The sequence below is a fragment of the Belonocnema kinseyi genome, chromosome 2, assembly GCF_010883055.1.
Source record: "Belonocnema kinseyi isolate 2016_QV_RU_SX_M_011 chromosome 2, B_treatae_v1, whole genome shotgun sequence".
Lineage (NCBI taxonomy): Eukaryota > Metazoa > Arthropoda > Insecta > Hymenoptera > Cynipidae > Belonocnema > Belonocnema kinseyi.
Genome location: NC_046658.1, coordinates 115,207,912 through 115,215,561, shown reverse-complemented (window position 1 = coordinate 115,215,561; position 7,650 = coordinate 115,207,912).

Here is a 7,650-nt window from a genome sequence, read left to right as displayed (position 1 = left end):
TAGTTTAGAGATATTCAAAATTTTTTAGGTTTAAAAATTGCAAATTGCTAAAAAAATCACTATAGCGAGGATGGCATTTTTTTACAACTATGTTAAAGTTCGTTTTTATTATTTAACATAATTTTCATGAAAACAATTTTACTAATTGGAAATTAGGTGAGTTCCGAAATTAATACTTTTTTTGGGAGGTAAACGAACAAATATCAGATTTAAAAGATATTTAAATCAGTTTTGGATATAATCACGCTACAAATTTCGCATTTCTCCGGGGGTTTTCTTATTATCCTAACATAACGTTTTGAATTTTTTTTCGATAATTGCTATTTTTAAGTTGAAGATTTGTTCTGGCTAAGTAAAGTTGATTTTTCTTCTTCGATATCATTAAATATTAATTGATAGTATTTGGTTATTTCAACAAAAAATGTCAGTAATTAAAAATTTACTAATTCAAGTTTTTAAACAATATGCTCTTTAAATTAGGTAACTTATCAAAACCTAAAATCTCTGAAAGTTTATTATTCAGAAATTCTCGAAGCTTAAAAAAGTTACATTGTTTAAATAGTTTAACATCCAATCAATAAGTTTACGATCAATGCGATTTTTTTATTAGGAGAATGAAAGTAATTAAATACTTCAGATTAAAGATCTAGGAGTAACGAGTAACAATAGTTAACTTCAGCCTGTAGATTGAAGTTATCTTCGCTTTTTTAAGGCAACGACTATATATTTGTAATCTTCAAATATCGATTTTCTATTCGTCTAGCTTTTCCTAAGAATGGCATATTAAATGTTCGTTATTTGTCGTAAAAAGTTGAACGACTAGCTTTGGTCTTTTCAAAATTATTATATCGATAAAAAAATCCCGGGACCGACAAAAATGTACAGGATAATTAAATTTCAGGATCAATATCTATAAAGAAGCTCAAATTTGTAATACAACAATAAAAAATTATAATTCTAGACAAATGTCTTAGAATTTTTTATCCTTTCTTTGAACGTTTTTTAGACGTGTAAATATCTCCCTTATAGAGATTGACTATACGTATGACCAAAAACAAGTTCTGAATCTCAATAAAAAATTCACTTTTTGGAATAAGATTATTGGCAAGACAGAAAAATCCACTTGAAAAATATTAACCCTATCAGATTTTTTATTTTTCTTGGTAAAAAGTGACAATAATTCTGATTATAAAACTAGTTTGAAACAGTGCTAATCATACCAAAATACTACAGAATTTTTTCTCTAAATGCCATTCACTTTTTTTCATTATTTAGTTCGTCCTGGTATCCACCTCGTGCTGGTATCTTCTAGAGAACATGCCAAGTTATAGGATCACAAAGTGCTGCCACATTTAGATATATTTGGTGAAGAGAATTTTGATAAAAGAAACTCGTGTTTTAGTCAAGTGCAAGCATTCCGCTTGGTGGGTCGTTTGTCAGGACACCGTTTAGGAAGTAATGGCGAGAGAAAGAGTAAGTGAGCAAGGTACATGGCATTATAACGACCCAAGTGGTGAGCGCCTGGATGAAGCACAAGGAATAAATTATCCGGAAAGCTCGAGAGCCGCGTGTAGACTGTATACGGAACTTCAGCTACGAATCCGACGATAAATCTTGAATTTAGACTGTATTTAAGGCTACAAAATGCCGTGCCTGCACCTTTCTCAGGAAATCAAGTTCCTTTTATAGTAACGCTCCAGGCGAAATCTACCTATAACAGTGCCGCATCAAAACCCACTAGAATGCAAAATGCTCGTTTTATTTTTAAAGTGGTGCCACTTCCGCTTCAGCTCTCAGCTCTTAGTGATAAAAATCATCCAGTTGTTGAGATTTTTCAAATTCAAACTGAAATGTATAAATTCAATTGAAAAACGATATTTCACTTGTACGATACTCAGTTCTCTCGGAATTTCAGATTTTTCATTCAAACAATTTGAAATAGGAGCTTAAAGATAAGTGCGATGTATGTCCAGGAAGTATCTCCCATTGTGTTCTAACTTGGTACCTAAAGTCGGCGTCAAAAGTACGCGACTGTCACTTTGAACACTTTCAAATCGTTAAAAAAACCGCAGAAAACTCTTGCCAGATACAGGTGAAAGCTTAAGGTCTCCCGAAATGAACGATATGTACGCTATTGTCCTAAATAAATGTTACGATAGCGTTGACGTAAAACGTGCCGAAAAACAAGGTTTTTGAGGCTCTTTTTTAAGCCTCGACTTTCGAGGGTTTCCCAAACTGACTGGAAATTTTTAAAAATAGGAGACAATTCACAGAGTTCTTTAAGGTTTCTAGAATGCAATGCAGTTCTCCGAATTTCAAAATATGAAATCGTTTACTAATTAGAGATCGTTTTCCACAAACGTATCATCTTAGAAACAAATAATGATAGGAAGTTTTTTTATGGCTTAAAATGTGCAGTTTTGTAACGTGATTAAGGTACGTTTAAAAAAAATGAAATTAGATCAATATTCCGGAAAATAATCCTTTACGAATATTTCGGAATTTAATGAGAGTAGCCATACTATGAAAAGTGTTTTAAAAAATATATACCTTTCACAACAATAGGTAACTCAGAAGGAAAGCAATACCGGCTGACCTACAGGTCAATAGTTGGGAGAGGAAAAGGCAGGGACGTCAGTATCCCCTTCCTCCAGAGGTACCTATTGTTGTGAAAGGGATACTTTTTTTATAACACTTTTTATAGTATGGCTACTCTCATTAAATTGCCAAATATTAATAAAAGATTATTTCGCGAAACATTGATCTAATTTAAGTTTTTTAAAGTGTACTTTAATCAGGTTACAAAACCGCATATTTTAAGCCATAAAACAACGTCCTATCATTATTCGAAGTTTGGATTACTGCGTTGCATTCTAGACACCTTAAGGTGTGTCCGTGCATTTTTTCAGATATTTTCAGACGGCCAGCTCGTTTTGGGAAGCCTCGAAAGTCGATGCTTTAAAAAACGGCCTCCAAATGCCTTCGAAGTAATACTTGAAAAACTAAACGAGACGTATTTTTTTTGTTATATTCTCGAAAACACTTTAAGGAGGTGAATCAGCCCCTCAAAGAAAGGGGTCTCAAATGTCGATGGTACACTTTTGTATATACTAACCAAATTGATTTCCATCAAACCTACTGAAAAAGTTTCCTCGTGATGAAAGATGGAATAACATAATTTCCGCAACAACAAAAAATGAAGGGGGTAAGCCACCCCTACATATATTTGAAGTCGTGCTCAATATTTCTAATTACACAGGAACAAATATATATGTTTTCCAATTAAGCCAAAAATACAGTTGAAGTAATTCTTCAAACTAATTTTTCTTAAATTATTGGGGCTAGCCACCCCTAAAACTTTTTATTTTACGTCTATGATAATATATATTTTCGATACACATAAAATTGGAAAATTAGTTTTATAACTAGAAAAATGAAATAGAGTACATCTAACATTAATACAAAAATTACGCGGGTGTAAGCAACCCCTATACATTTTTAAATATGCTGAAAATTGCTAAATTCATAGGAGAAAATTAAAAAATATATTTGGCACTTAAGACAAGAATCAAGTTTTCTTATGACAAAACTTTTTTTTTATTAATAGGGGTAGCTACCCCTAACCACTTTTTATTTTGTGCTCATGGTAACATATACTTCCCATACACAAAGACAATTGGCAATATAGTTTTATAATGAAAGAAGTCAAATAGAGTCCATTCAACATGAATAAAAAAATTACGCTGAGGTAAACCACCCCCCTAAGTATGTATAAAATTTTTAAATAAGTATAAAATTAAGCAAAAAATCCGAAGAAAATACGTCTTGCACATCAAAAATAATATATAGGTATTTATGTATTTGTAGCAAAAATAACAGCATTGGAGAGGGTAAATACCTATATTTTGTTTCACATTATTAACCTTTATAATTAAATCTTGTAAGCGTTATTTTCAATGCTTAAATGTATTTGAACTTGTAGTTTCGAAAAATTATTTAAGTCACTTTTTCGATTCTGTTATTATGCTCTTGAAACAGAACTGAAATTCATTTTAGTTTTTTTTATAATTAATCTTCAAAATTAGAGATGGTGGTATCCCTAGGTATACCTAGCGGCCAAAGGGGGGTTACCCCTTACTGAATCTTATGGAAGCTTTGGATTTTTTATACACTTCTGAGGTTCTTTGAGGATAAAGTGCATCTGGTTCCCATGTGGGCGAAATAAACTGTAACTTACTAGTACGTGGACGTATACAAGGATCTAATTTATCTATATGGCGTTTCACGTTCTCAGCTCCGTATAAACGATTATCAAGTCAGGTGAGTACCGCTCAATTTCTCGGTTTCAACCTACATTCTTTTGCTGTTTTTTGTTTCTAACAAGGAAATTGGTTCTTCAGCACAGTTGTCTAAATATTTTAGTAAAATTTTTACCCTTTTACTGGTAATATTGGCTTTGAAAAATTCGATCATGTGAGAAGCACCCCGACCGCCGTCCATGGTATGTTTTATCACTCCCCAAGTGCGAAGTCACATACGGCCCAACATTAGCCCATAGTCGGCAAAAATATTGCCGAAGCTCGGCTGCCATTATCGCGCCAATGACGGAATGATAACTATGGCCTGCACTTGGCAGCCAAGGTTTGGCTGCCATTGTAGGCCCAACACTGGGTGCCAGTATTGGACCAAACCTGGCTGCCATCGTCGCGCCATTCCCGGATTGATAACTATGGCCTTGACTTGGCTGCCATTGTCGGCCCAACACTGGTTACGGTGTAAGGATATGACAAAAAAGATATTTAAAAAATAAATATTCATTGATTGCGAGTACTTTGAATATAAATATTAACGGTCATGTTTAGATTGAATACATATATTTCATTTGAACATTATATTACAAATGAAATTTCTAACGCTACGGGGTATCGAACCTACATGTATGTACCTAAATCTATCGCCTAGCAGTCCGGAGTGCTAACCACTCCGCTAAACCAACAAGTTGAAACTTTGTGAAAAAGTCATCCTCATAAGCTGCAGTTCAGAAGAGTTAAAGAACCAAATTTTAAACTCGCTTTTTCGAATTATTTATTATTATGCGACGCAATGTTCACAGGAATATCAATACAATAATTTTTAAATAAATAATTTAAATCGATTACAATTTTTTTTTTGCGTAATATTTCATTTTTTTCCGTTATTAGTTGCTAAAACTGAGACTTGGCGAAACAAAGTGCCGATTCTGGGTCAAGCATCGGTAGAGAATCAGCAAATATAAATAGCCAATATAGGCTGCTAGCACTGGCTCAACATTGGGCCGATTTAAATAAAACATGGTTTGCCGTGGTAAAAGTGACTCTTGGCCCAGTAATGTGCCGTCACTGGACCAGACTTTGGCTGATCCTCGTGAAACATGGTTCCCCGTACTAAAGTGAGACTTGGCGCAATAAAGTGCTGATACTGGGCCAAGCATCGGCGGAGGATCAGCAAATATAAAAAGCCCATATAGCCTGCCAGTACTGGCTCAAAATTGGGCCGATTTAAATCAAACATGGTGTGCCGTGATAAAAGTGACACTTGGGCCAGTAATGTGCCGTCACTGGGCCAGACTTTGGCTGATCCTCGGGAAACATGGTTCCCCGTACTAAAAGTGATACTTGGCGCAATAAAGTGCCGATACTGGGACAAGCATCGGTGGAGGATCGGCAAATATAAATAGCGAATATAGGCTGCCAGCACTGGCTCAACACTGGGCCGATTAAAATGCCCATATTGGCCCAATAACTTTAGCCGACCGTTGGCTGCCAAAATAGGACCAACACTGGGCCGTGTATTCAGCTCCGGCAATTCGCACTTGGGTCTGTTTGTGCATTCGTATTTTGTCATAAAAAAGTTGTTATATCGCCTGATAGTTTTCAGAAATGTTTCTGAATTTGATTGGTTGAAATATCTTAGTAAAACAAAAATTAATCCGCACCAGCTACCCCTGGCGTTACCCCACCGAAATACGAAAATGCTTATAAAACCCACAGTTTTCTCAATAATGAACTCAAATTTCTAGACAGTGTGGGCCGAGTGGCCACCTGAGACAAAATTGATTATTGCTTTTTAAAGTATAAAAATGGCAAAATGCGAATGTTTTTCCTGCCTCCTGTCAACAAATAAAAATGTGGGTTACCTCTTTTTGGACGCCAGCCATTCATTATGCTAATCTTTTTAAATATTCATGTTAAAAATGCAAATATATTGCAGAAAAACCAGGTAAATTAAAAAATCCGGTTCCCTTTAGCTTCGGTGATTCTTGTAAAAGGTTGTCACATATTAGGCTGCACGAATATCACTGTAATTCGATGCTCGTGTGGTAAGAAATAATTAAGTTTTAAACAAATTTTTGACTTATATCATTATTCTTTAAAGTTTAAAGAATAAATCTTCGATACACTATCTAGAATTCAGAAAATTGAAAATTTGACCGCAAGGTATTATTTTCGCCTATAAAATATGTATACTTTTTAAAGATTTTTTGTATAAAAACAGTTCAGAGGTAGTTACTCTCTTCCATGCTCTTCTTTTTTTAATACATTAATACTTCCATCCTCTTTTTTTCTGTGCAACACGTATTTTTTTGGAATTTTTTTGCTCGATTTTAAATTTATTTTGAAATTTTAGTCATAATTGGGGGTATCATCCCCGCTAAATTTTTTTATTCATATTAAATGGATTCTAGTTTACTTCCTTCGTTATAAAACTATTTCCGAAATTGTCATTGTTTATCGAAAATGTATACAATATTATAAACAGAAAATAAAAGAAGTTTAGGGGTAGGTGCCACCATTAATTAAATTTTTTTTGTAAAAAAATGTCAACTTTATTTTGATCTCAAGTGCAAAATATATTTTTTCACATTCTTTTCCTATGAATTTAGACATTTTTAGTAAACTAAAAAATATACAAGGGTCTTTTACCCCTCCACAATTTTTGTATGCATGTTGGATGGTCTCTATTTTACTTCCTTCTTTATAAAACTATCACGATGAAACTTTACCTTGTGAGTGACACGGATCTTTCAATCTTAAATCCAACAAAAATGGCCATTCATCTGCAAAAACCATCGTTATGATCCGTAAAGTATTTGCTAATGAGTCCCTTTACGATACTCAAATTATAGATTGGTTCAGGCAGCCCCATACCACTTTTCTGGAAGGCCTTGGAATATATTTGTCATGAGAGTTGACGGTGACCGTATGGCGGCGCCAGCTATGCAGTTGGCCTAGAAGTCAAATATGGCGAGGCGAAAGTCGAAAAAAAAATGTTTTTCAAATAAAAATAATTTTCTGACAGTTATGGGTAAGAGATAATAATCTTTAAGATTTTTGAGTACCTTCTAAATTAAAAATAATGAGCAAAAACCGTAAAATTCACTGTTTTTAGACGTAAATCCCAATACATTTCTACTAACCACATCAAATCATTATACATGCGCAATGAGATTAGACATATCATTACTTGTGTAATTTTTGAATATCCAAAGAGAAAATAGTGAAAATTTTATAATATTTTTTATTATATATATACCTCCGCGATTTGGAAGAACACCGTCAACTGCATTTTGGATAAGTCCCTTGAGCCGCCTGCCGTTAACGTCTTTCAGGT